The following is a 14,066-nucleotide window of genomic DNA, read 5'->3' on the forward strand; positions in this document are numbered from 1 at the left end:
AATATAAGTGTCTAAATTATAATTTTTTTTTAAATGCATAAAAATAATTGTTTTTGATAATTAAATGATTATACGTATAGTTTAATCATGTTTTTATGCTTACTATTGTTAATGGTTTTATAATTATTTTCAATCCATCTTTTAATACGGAATCAATTCTTTCAATTTTACGTCCCAAATACTTATTTATTCACGAAAGTTTTGCAAATTCTAATAATTTATTTTTAAAATAATTTAATTAGAGTTAAATTTAGCTAGAAAGGATATTCCATTGGGTTGAGTGTATAATAAATTTGTTTAAAGAAGTGCAAATTCTAAAATTGATGAATTGGTTTTATTTTATTAAGACCTAAGATTATTTCGAAAAAAATAATTAGATGTAGTATACTTTTTTCATTGGAATTATAGAGTTAAATCACTTCAATTCCGGAAATGATACAACTTTAGTTATTTCAACATCATTCACACTCAGACTGGAAATTTTTAGAGAGTTAACATACATGATATAAAAGCATTAACCTATTAGTTGCCATAACTCCTCTCCTTCACTGTTGAGCTCACTGTTATAATGTTCCCATTACAGAATTTTAAGCTAACCAATAACTAAATTACGCATATTCATCTATACATGAACCATGAAGCTTCATTTCCTTTCCTCTTCTATTGCGGGCTTTGGTTCTTCAACTGTGACTCCACCATCAATGCAACTTCTGCACTTCTTTTCTATCCATCCTTCAATGTGGTTCTCCCCATTCCCAACCCAACGCTTTCCTCCGCATAACCGTGCAATGATCCCTACAATAACACATATGATAGTGATCACTGCCACCACTACGATCAGTGTTTCCACCGATCGATGCAAATATCGACTTGAGTCCCTCGCTTCCATAGCTCCCTATGACCATGAAATTTGAACTATCTGCTCATAAACAACAAAAAAGAATGAAGAAAGAGAGTCCCAGCACCTGCAGACATATGAGATAAATGGAACAAAAATAAGGATAGATAGTTGAGTATTGAGAGTAGAGTGAAAAGGTGAGCAAAATATGAAACTAAGACATTGCAAGTAGGAAGCTGACAAGGGTTTAGGATATAAAAATGTGTTGAAGAAAACTAGTAGGGTGAAGAAGGCAGTGGAACCTCAAGTGTGCTTGATGCTTTGGGATAAATAATGTGGAGAAAAGGTGGTCTTCTTTGGTCAGATTATTCACTTAATAGTTTAAAACGATTTTATTTTAACTGAATGAAAAGAATTGATTAATTATAAAAATGACTCAAGTGGAAAATTTTGTATGAGAATCACTCGTTCTCTACCATGCACACAGGTGCTGCCATTTCTCTTGGCAGCATCAGTATTTCTACGTACCTGTTAAAAATACCGGTATTCCAAGAGAAAAAGAAAAAGAAAAAGAAAAAAAAATATTCTAAGGGGTGCCATTGTTCTCTTTGGCGGCACTAAATGAATTTATAAATTTTTTTTAGTGTCGTTGTTCTCGTTGGTGTCACCGGTATTAGTAAATTTAATTTTTTTTCAGTGCTGCTAGGCTATGTGGCAGCACTGGTTAAGTTTTTAAAAAATTTGACTTTTTTTTGCCGCCAAGCTATGTGATGGCACTGGTGTCTATATATATTCATACCTGGTGGAAGATCAACATATATTGAAGTAATTGAAATTTTTTTAAAAATTTTGTTCTATTAAAAGATGAAGGAAAGGGAGAAATTTTTGGGATTAGTTGTAGGGTAGAGAACAAGATAAAAAATTTAAGTGTTGGGAAAATGGTGAGAGAATAAATTTTTTTGTGCTTTTGTGTTTTAGTTTGAATGTATGTTTTTTTTAACGGTGATCCGGTGGAGCTTGGACATTGACATATTTCATTTTTTGATTGGGGAGTGCATCATCAACTACAAATTTTATTTCCCAATTGAGAGTAATGAGAAATTTTTGGCAGTGGTTATGCGGTCAAGGGTTCAAATTGATTATGCTGTCAAGGGAACCCTTTAGGGGAGGAAGTGCCAATTATGGTGGACACAAGTTGATGATAGTCTTTATACGGCACCAGTTCTAATTATTAGGGTGGTGCATTAGATGAAGACCGACCAAACCTTGTCTCACTAAAAGCACCCTTGGATCAGGGGATTCCTGATAGACTGAAATCAAGTAAAGTTGAATATCACAGGATTTTTGATAGACCTAATTCAAGCAGAAGATGATGAAATAGGAGAAAATACTTATTAAATTACATTAGCAACCATGTAATGTGATTATTTCAATTATACTTAGTATTATTGTAATAAAAGTTAAGATGATAGTGGAGATAATCAAGTTTTCGATCCATTATTAATGTAAGTAGAAGTTTGATAAAAAAAGAAAAGTTTTTTAGTTCACCACAAAATGAATTTTCGTTCTTAACCTTTAAAAATTAATTTGTATCTAGAACGATATAAAATCGGGAAGAATAAACCAAACCAAGAAAGAATGAGGAAAGAAAATGATAAAAAAACAAATCGGTATAAAAATAAAGAAAAAGAGAGAGGGAAAAAAAGTGTGAACATATGACGGTGTGGAAAAAAAATGAAACGGAGATAAATAAAATATGGAATAAAGAAATTGATATGGAGATGAATAAATAGTGTAGGGAAAGAAGCGAATGGTGGGGTTATTAAACGGACGGAGACAAATAAGGCGTAGTATGCCATAAAGGAGAAAAAAATCCTTTAAAGAGTTTGAAAAAGGAAAAGTGGGAAGAAGATGTAGGACTAGGAAGAAAAAACTGAGAAAAAAATAAATAAAATAAAGAAAGGAAAAAAAAGACTTGACGCGCATGATTGATCGGTCAAATTGAAGTCTGGTGGCAGGTCGATAGCTTAGTAACACCGGCCTGCCACTTGATGTCAATTTGACCAATCGGTCGTGCGTGTTAGACCTTTTTTTTTCTCTATTTGTGATGGAGAAAAAAATCCTTTTAAAGAGTTTGAAAAAGGAAAAGCGGGAAGAAAAATGTAGGATTGAGAAGGAAAAACTAAGAAAAAATATGAATAAAAAAAGAAGAAAAAAAAGTGTCTGATGCGTGTGACTAATCGATCAAATTTTCGTCAGGTGGCAGGTCAATGTTGGCCACTAGTTGGGCAGCACCGGCCTGCCACTTGGTGGCAATTTGATTGATCGATCAAGCGTGTTAGGCCATTTTTTCCTTTTTTTTCTTTTCCTCCTTATTCTTTTCTTCTCCCCCTCTCCTTATATAAAACCCAATGGTCCCCCCTCCACCCCACCACTAATTTTAGAAAAAAAAAAAGAAGAGAAATAAGAATTTTTTTAATTGAAGTTTTGATATTGTTGTTTTGGTATTTTGTGGGAAAATTTTAATAGATTTAAGGTATGTGCTTTTAATTGTAATAATTGTAATAAATTTAGTTTAATTAAGCGATGATTATTTTTTATTAATTATGCAGATATCACAATGAGTTATCTTCTCTAAGCAACCGATCACATTGCACTGATGAGTAATAATTCGGTAAAATATTTTGATATTTTTTAATCACAAATATATTTATAGAGTTCTAGTTTAAGTTATATTTACTTAGCCAATTTAACAAATGCGGTTATATGACATGGACAGGATGAGTACCAAGTGTTGATGTCGCGAGTCCATATCTCAGGGTACCATCCGGACGAACGAACAATGCTATACTTGGATGTTGCTAAATTTGGAACAATGGCATCCTTTTGAATTTTTGACTTGAGAGCCGACTTAATATCCACCTTGGTTGAGCAGTGGCGCCTAGAGACCCTCACTTTCCATATGCCATGTGGGGATTATACCATCACACAGGAAGACATCGCAATGCAACTCAGGCTCCTAATTGACGGGGGTGTGGTCATAGGTTTGAGTAAAGTGGCTGAACCTTTGGCCCTCTGCTACCAGTTGCTAGGACACTCACCTAGTGATGGGGAAGTTAGATTTACTAGATTGAAATTTTCGTAGTTGAATGAAAATTTGTAAACCATATTGAGTAGTGCCACTGAGTTGGAGTTGATGTGCACTGCTTGATTGGTTATATTGCAATTGATATGGGGTGCTTATGTCAAACGTAAATAATAAAGTCCACCTCGACTTTTTTATCATAGATGATGGTTGGCAGCAGATTGAAACTAAACCCAAGAAGACTGATTGTGTTGTAAAAGAATGGGCGCAATAAGATCGATCACACACAAAAACACACACACCCCCAATCTCTACCGGGGCTCTTGGATTTTAGCTCAGTCTTAGTACTTCAACGCATGAGTGAATCAGATGGAATCAAACCAACTTGCATATGGAATTTTTGTCTCCTTTATCCATCACATTTAAGCTCTTCCACCTTAATTTGGTTATTTCTTTTTCTATATAAAGGTCTTGCACATTTAGCAATTTATTACTAAAGTTGGATATAGATATGATGCCCAATTATTTCATGCAGGTTTGCAGGTAGGTTGACTGGGATTAAAGAAAATGCAAAGTTCAAAAAGAATGACCAAAACACCAAATAGATCTCTGGCCTAAAACATGTTGTTGACGAGGCCAAACAACATCATAATATGAAGTAAGCAGTCCATGTTATTCAGGTTCTTTGTGTTTATCTGTTGGTTGTGGTGCATTCTGATATAAATGCTCTTATGAGAGCAAAAAGACAATCATTTACATTATGATTAATTGACCAATTTTTATAGATCCTATGTTTTAGCCAACTTTAGATTTTCTTATTATTAGCCATAGTTCTAAGTTTGTTTTGTTTTACTCTAGAGCTACAATGACAAGTTGATTTATATTATGGTTTAAGAATACACTTGCAAATCCACACTTTAGTACTCTTAGCTAGAAATATGATTGATCTTAAATCCTCCAATTTAGATGTAATATACAATTGATCTTATTTTTGATAGTTTGCAATTTTCAATTACTCTCTAAATAATTTTGATTTCTATTTCAAATAATTTTTTGGCTCTACTTTTTGGCATAGGAATGTGTATGTGTGGCATGCTTTAGCTGGCTATTAGGGGGGAGTCAAACCCGCAACTGCTAGTATGAAACATTATGATACAACATTGGCATATCCTGTTCAGTCCCCAGGTGTGTTGGACAACCAGCCGGATATAGTTATGGACAACCTTGTTATTCATGGCCTTGGTTTGGTGCATCCAGAGATGGTTTTCAACTTCTACAATGAGTTTCATGCCTATTTGGCTTTATGTGGAGTTGATGGAGCGAAGGTCGATGTGAAAAACATCATCGAGACACTTGGTGCTGGACATGATGGTAGAGTATCTCTTGCCTGCAGTTGTGCTCAGGCCCTTGAAACCTCAATTTCTCGAAACTTCCCAGAACATGGATGCATAGCATGTGATAGCCCTAAATTGACCCTAGTCAGAAAGTGGTTTCGGGACCACAAAAAATAATTAACCGTTATATTTGATGCTTATTATATGTATATAGGCATGTGTGAAAATTTCATGTTTGAATTTTGTTAATTGTAAGTGAATTTTGCTAAATAGGACTTGTGTGAGAAAATTTAGAAATGTGCTAGGCAAATGTTAAAGTGGCCTATTGATGCATGTTAGAAAATGTTTGTCCTTGCATGTCAAATTACCCAAAACTTAGGATGGTGGCCGGCCATGCTATGGGTTAAAATGTATTATAAACATTTTATGTTAGTGTTTTATGTTAGGAATAATAAAATAAAAAACATGGGTAATAAAATAATAGTGGTTAGTAGGAGGAGAAACAAAAAAAAAAATTGCTAGGTTGCTCCCCCATTGCCGTGAATTGAAGGAAGAAAACAAAGAAAAAAAATGTTCATCTTTTAACATCCTTGGCCGAAAATGCTAAGAAGAAGGGGGAAGGGGAAGTAAAATATTCGGCCACACCTTCTAGTCTTGAATAAGGTATGTAATTCATGGTAGCTTTTGGAATTGTTGAATGTATTAAGCTAGTTACTAAGTCCCTTAGTTAGCCCATGTTCAAATTTTGAATCTTGTTGGTAACATGAGCAATCGGTCATGAGAAAATGTTCAAGAAATGGTTGTTGTTCATGTTATTTGGATGAGAAATGGTGAGTTTTGTTGTTTCATGTTAAAGTTAGGTGAATGATGATAGATGAGTGTTTGAACTATAAAAAGAATCATAGGTGAGCATTAGATACTAAGGGAAAAGAATCGGCTACCTTGTTATGAGCTAGGGCCGAATGTGAGTTTGGTTGTGTTTGAATATTACATGCTTGGTAGAATGGTGGATGAAAGTGCCGAATGTGGTCTTTGGTTTGGGCATAAGGAATAATAGTATGCATAGGTTTCGGCTTTGGTAGTACCTATGTAATTATAATTAGTTCATTTGATGGTTTGGCATGAGGTGATAAGTAAAAGTTTAAAGGTAGCTTAAGTTAATTGATTATATGTGTGTATGCTATTAGAAATTCAAGGAATTCTCGGCAAAAATGTGGTTAGGGGTTAAGTCGTGGGAACTTGGGGGTATTCATATGTGGACCTTAAGATTTTGTACACTATGACTATGTGAGTTAGGTGTTAAATAAGTTAATCATGTGTATGCATGACCAAGTATAATCGGCCACATGAGTAAAGAAATAGGTTAATTGATATGTGGTAAATGTTAAGTGTTAAACGAAATGGAAATGATATCATATTGGAATATGTATACTCGACCACATGAATGCATACATAGATTGGTGTTGCATGTATTCGGCTATAGGTAAGCATATTGATGATTCTATCTTGACTTAGATAATCGGCTAAAGGAGAATATTAGCTAATATGTTGAATTTGATTCATGATTTCATGCATATGACTCTAATGTCCAATATATATATGGACTAAGTACCTTGAATTTCTCTCGATGTTCAAGATGATTAAATCAATTTATTTGTTAAATTAAGCTCAAGAGCAAAGGGGAACTAAATCCGATAAAGGGAAGGAAAAAGTAATTGAATAGCCGTTGAAGTCGTTCGACAAAGATCTCGAGGTAAGTTTTCGAGTAATGGAACTTAGTTTATGATTTGATTAAGTCATGACATATAGCATAACAAATAAACGGAGATATAATGATTCAACTTGAATTATATATTGAGGTGACTAGTTTATACTTGTGACGGGTAGCCGAAAATGGTAATGCTTGATAAGTGACTTGTGTTTGAATTCTAATTATGAAAATGAAATATAGATGCGTCATGATTTATTGATATGTGCATGAATATCCGGATGATAACCGGGCTAAGTCCCGAAGGCATTTGTGCAAGTGACTAATTCCGGGCTAAGTCCCGAAGGCATTTGTGCGAAGTTACTATATCCGGCTAAGTCCCAAGGCATTTGTGCGAAGTTACTATATCCGGCTAGGTCCCAAGGCATTTGTGCGAGTTACTATAATCGGGCTAAGTCCCGAAGGCATTTGAGCGAGTAGCTATATCCGCTAAATCTCGAAGGTACTTGGTTTGGGAATGAGCGATCTTGCTGTAAAAATTCAATTAATACGCCGTAAAATCCCAACGATGAGGTATGTTTTGTATATGCATTGGAATAATTGATTCCTTTTAAATAGTATTCGCTCAATCGATTAACAAGCTTCCGGCCTTTAGTCAAGTTAATACCTTATGTATGAATATAAGGGTTGGAAATGTGAAGTAGGTATGATTTTGGGAATATGTGTATCTGAAACTATTCGTTTAGTCATATGAATGCTATACTTCAGTTGTGCATGATTTCATTACTCAAAACTTACTAAGCATTAAATGCTTATTCCGTTTCTTTGATTCTCTGTTTTATAGATTTTGGTTCGTCAGCTATCGGACTCGGGAGTGTCAAAGTCGAAGTCATCCACACTATCAAAGCCCTTTTGGTACTCTTTTAGTTGAACTCTGAAAATGGCATGTATAGGACTGCCCTTTTGTTGTTAGTCAAGTACCTTCGGTAATGTATATATTTGGATAGCCATGCGAAAATGGCTTATATATGTTTTGACCATAGCGTTATAATCATTTTGTATGTTGTTCATTGAGTGGTATGGAAATGTTGGTAACGATTAGCCATTGGAATGGTTAATCACGATCATTTTGGTGCTATGTATGACAAAACTCTAGTTGATCCATGGAAAATCATGAAATAGGTATAGTCTACCTTAAAAATAGATGCTGACAGCAGCAGTAATGTGAATTTGAAAAATCACTAAAAATAGTAGGAATGGAATTAAATATAGAATAAATTATGTAATCGAACCTTGATGAGTCTATTTTCATATGGAAGAAACAAAACTATCATATGATCCGTATTTTAAGGGATGTTTAAGTTTTCGTGAAACAGGGCCAGAGTGATTTCTGGATCCCCTGTTCTGACTTTGGAAATTCACTATAAATTAACCAGAGATAATTAGAAGTCATGCCCTATATGTAAAGATTCTTTTTCGAGTCTAGTTTCTTCAGAAATAAACGGCATAAGTATTGAAGCCCTGTACAGGAAGATATCTAAGTCGTAATACATGAAGGTCAGAGTAGTCGAACCCTGTAACAGGGGAGACTTTAACTAATAAACTGTACTAATTGGATTGACCAAAAATTCTAGAAAAAAATGTGTAGATGGACATATGAGTCTAGTTTCAGGAAAAATTTACGGAACCAGTTTTCGAGTTTTGGAACTTGAGATATGATTTTTAAGGTGACAGTGACGCAGTTAGCCAGCTTGTCTGGAAATTTTAAAATGGACTGTGCAAATAAGTGAATTAAGTCCGTTAACACCTCGTGTCCGACTCCAGCAACGGTCTCGGGTACGGGGTGTTACATAGCATGCATGTGCCATAACATTGATGGAATCTACAGCACCAAGCAAACTGTTGTTGTTAGAGCTTTTGATGACTTTTATCCTCGTGACCTTGCTTTACACACTATCCACATTTCTTCAGTTACTTATAACACTCTTTTCCTTGGAAAATTTATGTAAGTTGATTAGGATATGTTCCATGTAAGTTAAAATGATTGAACTTATTTATTTCCTATGATAATTTAAGTTACTGTCATATCTAGTAATGAAAAGTCCAAAATGAGGTGGTTCATGTGGTACTGATGACTAATCACTGGTCTGCAGAGTTTATACCTAGTTGTAGATTACCATGTTGTTGCTTGTGATGTTGGTGGATTTGCTATCTATGTCAGGTATTGTTTTGCTAAAGTTGATTTTTTTTTGTACTAATCATAATGATTTTGAAATCTTTGAACGTGACATTTTCAGATGGTAGATGTGTCTTGGTATTGGCAAGTGGGAGACACTCATTGTCTATCGCCAAATGATAGAGGCATACACCTGGAGAAATTAATAAATTTTTTAATTAAGTTATATTAATTTTATTGAATTACTTTGATAATTTTATTTGACTTATGTAACTATCATCATGTTAAATATTGTACAATTCCTGTTGATGCCATGTTCTACATCAAACGTTGCGGCTATCATTCCACTGCGCATTCATGAACATGAACATATGTGGTGCATCAGCGCACTGGTGTTGAAGTTTTCAACAATGGAGTGGCACAATGCTGATTGAGTTATGTGACAATTTGGGTGTGTACAAGATGTTTCAGACATTCTATATTGATTCGACAATGTCCGCGAGATAAATAAGAGGGTCAAGGAATGAAAGAATTGGGCAGTTGAACATCAACAATATATTGCATTGTGGAACGTCCGGATAGAGAGGCGACCTCGGTTGTAGTCATGTTATTTTAATTTCATGCTCTCGGTCCACTACTGGCATTGGTACTTGGAGAACAGGTTGCCCTATTTATTTGGTGGCCAACTGATGGTAGTCCTTGTAACACCCCGTACCCGAGACCATTGCCGGAGTCGAACACGAGGTGCTAACAGACTTAATTCATTTATTTTCACAGTCCATTTTAAAAATTTCCAGACAAGCTGACTAACTGCATCACTGTCACCTTAAAAATCATATCTTGAGTTCCAAAACTCGAAAACCAGTTTCGTAAATTTTACCTAAAACTAGACTCATATATCCATCTACAAATTTTTTTCTAGAATTTTTGGTCAAGCCAATTAGTACAGTTTATTAGTTAAATTCTCCCCTGTTTCAAGGTTTGACTACTCTGACCTTCATGCATTATGACTTAGATATCTCCTTTTACAAGGCTTCAATAATTATTCTGTTTGTTTCTAAAGAAACTAGACTCGAAAAGGAATCTGTACATATAGGGCATGACTTCTAATTATCTCTGGTTAATTTATAGTGAATTTCCAAAGTCAGAACAGGGGATCCAGAAATCACTCTGGCCCTGTTTCACGAAAACTTAAACATCCCTTAAAATACGGATCATATGATAGTTTCGTTTCTTCCATATGAAAATAGACTCATCAAGGTTCGATTACATAATTTATTCTATATTTAATTCCATTCCTACTATTTTTAGTGATTTTTCAAATCCACACCACTGCTGCTGTCAGCATCTGTTTTTAAGGTAAACTTTACCTATTTCATGGTTTTCCATGAATCAACTAGAATTTGTCATACAAAGCACCAAAATGATCATGATTAACCATTCCAATGGCTAATCGTTACCAAAAATTTCCATACCTCTCAATGAACAACATACAAAACGATTATAATGCTATGCTCAAAGTATATATAAGCCATTTTCGCATGGCTATCCAAATTTATACAAAACCAAAGGGTACATGACCAACAACAAAAGGGTAGTCCTATACATGCCATTTTCAGAGTTCAACCAAAAGTGTACCAAAAGGGCTTTGATAGTGTGGACGACTTGACTTCGACAATCCCGAGTCCGATAGCTGACGAACCAAAATCTATAAAACAGAGATTCAAAGAACGGAGTAAGCATTTAATGCTTAGTAAGTTTTGAGCAATGAAATTAGGCACAATCAAGTATAGCATTCATATAACTAAACGGATAATTTCATATACACATATTCTCAAAAATCAGTCCTACTTACATTTCCAACCCTTATATTCACACATAAGGGATCAACTTAACCAAAGGCCTAAGCTCATTAATTGTCTGAGCGAATAATATTTAAAAGGAATCAACTACTCCAATGCATATACGAAACGTACCTCATCGTTGGGATTTTACGAGCGTATTAATTGAAATTATTACAGCAAGATCGCTCATTCCCAAACCAAGTACCTTCGGAATTTAGCCGGATATAGCTACTTGCTCAAATGCCTTCGGGACTTAGCCCGATTATAGTAACTCGCACAAATGCTTTCGGGACTTAGCCCGGTTATAGTAACTCAGACAAATGCCTTCGGGACTTAGCCCGGATATAGTAACTTGCACAAATGCCTTCGGGCTTAGCCCGGAATTAGTCACTAGCACAAATGTCTTCGGGACTTAGCCCGGTTATCATCCGAATATCCATGCACATATCAATAAATCATGACACATCTATATTTCATTTTCATAACTAGAATTCAAACACAAGTCACTTATCAAGCATTATCATTTTCGGCTCAATAGTTACATACAAAGAGCATGATTTTGATTTACTTAAAACATGATCTAATCGAATCATAATCTAAGATCCATTACTCAAAAACTTACCTCGGATGTTGTCGAACGATTTCGCCGGCTATTCGATCACTTTTTCCTTTCCCTTATCCAACTTTGGTCCTCTAAGCTCTTGAGCTAATTCAAACAAATTTAACTTATTAAAGTCTCATTATGCTAGCTTATGGCGAAAATGACAAGGAGTTTGATAGGTCATATGGCCACCTTTAGCTCAAATACAAAATGGTCATACGCATTTTTAATCACATTGAGCAATTTAATACAATTAATCTAACATTTCCTCATGTGCACCTTTATGACCGAATACACACATCATTAACCTAATATCAATTAACTAAGCACTTTAACAAATTCTCCTTGAGCCGATTATCTAAGTCAAGATAGATTCATCATTATGCTCGCCTATAACCGAATACATGCAACACCAATCTATCTCATGTGGCCGAATATGCATGTCTATGTTGAGGCCAATTATATGCTTAATACTTCCTACAAATATGGTTACTTGTATTGACTACATACCATTTTGTTTCAAGTTCAAAACTCAGCTAATACACATATATACACTAGTAATCAAATACTAACATTTTCACTTCACCTTACGACCATTTTTTATCCAAATAACATGAATCAACAACCATATTTCTCTTCTACTTCCTACCATGGCCGAATGCATCAAGACACCATACCATTTCAATTTTGGTCATGGATTAAACAAAGAACTTAATGTCTAACTCAAAAATGCTAAAAAGAAAATCCAAGAGTCATCAATCCACCATCACATGTATCATTACAAAGCTTCACATTTAGCATGCAAATGACATCAACACAAATCCACCTTAGCCAAACTTAACTCATCTTCATGCCTCATCACCACAACATCAAACACCAACCAAGAAGACAACACCCATGGCGAATATCATCTCCATCACATAGCAAAGATTTAAACCATGGGCTAGGTAGAACTCAAGCTAACAACTAAAAACATGCATGAATCTCATGGAACAACATCAAACATACCTCCTCCTAAACACCAACCAACCGAACATGAAGCAAGAAAATCCTCTTCTTCTTCCTTCCTCAAGTCACGCAATGGAGGAGTAGCCTAGCTCATTTTTTTTTTCTTTTCTCTTCTCCTCCTACTAACCACTATTATTTTATTACCCATGCTCCTTATTTTATCATTCCTCCCATAAAACACTAACATAACATGTTTATGACATGTTTTACCCATCACATTTTGTCCACCCTCATTGTCATGGCCGGCCACTACCAATTAAGTGGGGAAATTGACATGCAAGTCCACCCTTTTTAATTGCATGCACTAATAGATCCTTATAGACTAACCTATCACATTTCACAAGTGTCACACATAAGTCCTATTAACTAAATTCACATGCAATTAACTAAATCGAAGCTTAAAACTTTCACACATTCATATTCACATATTTTAGACAATAATTATCATATTCAAATAATTTGGTGACTCGGTTTAGCGGTCCCGAAATCGCTTTCCGACTAGGGTCACTTTAGGGCTGTCACAGTCCTGAAACACATTCACCGATGAGGGAGGGAACATGATAGATCGAGTCAACAAGGGCATCACCAAGGTCAGTCGTCTCGTTGTACCCAAATTACGATAATGCCCTAGCCCCAACGTCGGAGTTCATATTCACAATCGGAGGGTACTTCTTACCATTCAAAGTTTTGGGTTGACAGCTTTGGTCTAGGTCCTAAAGCTATGCATATCAGGTGGAGAAGTCCAGTTGCAATTCTAATGATTAGCAACAACAATAATCAATGATGGATGATATGTTTGGCTTGGCACCACCGTATTCGCAATACTCCACCCTTCAAGCAAACCTTTGATCTGATATAGGATTATTCGAGTGTGTTGAATACACTTCCTAGATCATTCATGGATGATAAGCATGTTAGTTTGGGTGAGGAGGATATGGATTGCAATGATCAACCCCCACACCGACGAAGGGCGTTACAACATTACACCCCTGGACAATTCCAACTTCCAATGAATTTTGATACTTGTAAATTTCATAATGTATACAATATTTGTAATTACAAAATTATATAACAAATTTATCATGTTATTTATGCTTTAACCTCGTGTAATTTCTTTTTAATTTTCATAATATCGAACCTCAAAACTCTTGATATTGGGAGCAATTTTTGACTTGATATAAATGTTTGACAAAATTTTAATATAAAAACTCCATACAAATACTTAATAATTATATTATGAAACGGTTTGAACTAAAAAAAAATTGTAAACCTGAATGATTTGACTTAAATTAAAATATTTAATTTTGGTAATATAAATTGTAAGTATGAAATAGTACATTAATCTAGGCTTTTTTTTTGTACAAATTTCAAATTTAATAAATAAATGAGTCTATTTATGTTTACAAATTTCAAATTTAATAAATAAAAGAATCACAACAAGTAAAAGAATCATAAATAATGCAATAAAAATA

General features: G+C 34.7%; 1 long non-coding RNA gene across 1 annotated transcript; it reads right to left on the minus strand.

The window, feature by feature from the left end:
* Window positions 1-424: 424 nt before the first annotated feature.
* On the minus strand, window positions 425-1,443 carry LOC128283434 (uncharacterized). Its single transcript, XR_008273782.1, has 2 exons — window positions 1,141-1,443; window positions 425-965 (listed from the first exon to the last, which is right to left on the minus strand). It is a non-coding gene; the product is annotated as an uncharacterized LOC128283434 (long non-coding RNA).
* Window positions 1,444-14,066: the final 12,623 nt, after the last annotated feature.

Source organism: Gossypium arboreum, chromosome 1 (genome assembly GCF_025698485.1).
Source record: "Gossypium arboreum isolate Shixiya-1 chromosome 1, ASM2569848v2, whole genome shotgun sequence".
Taxonomy (NCBI): domain Eukaryota; kingdom Viridiplantae; phylum Streptophyta; class Magnoliopsida; order Malvales; family Malvaceae; genus Gossypium; species Gossypium arboreum.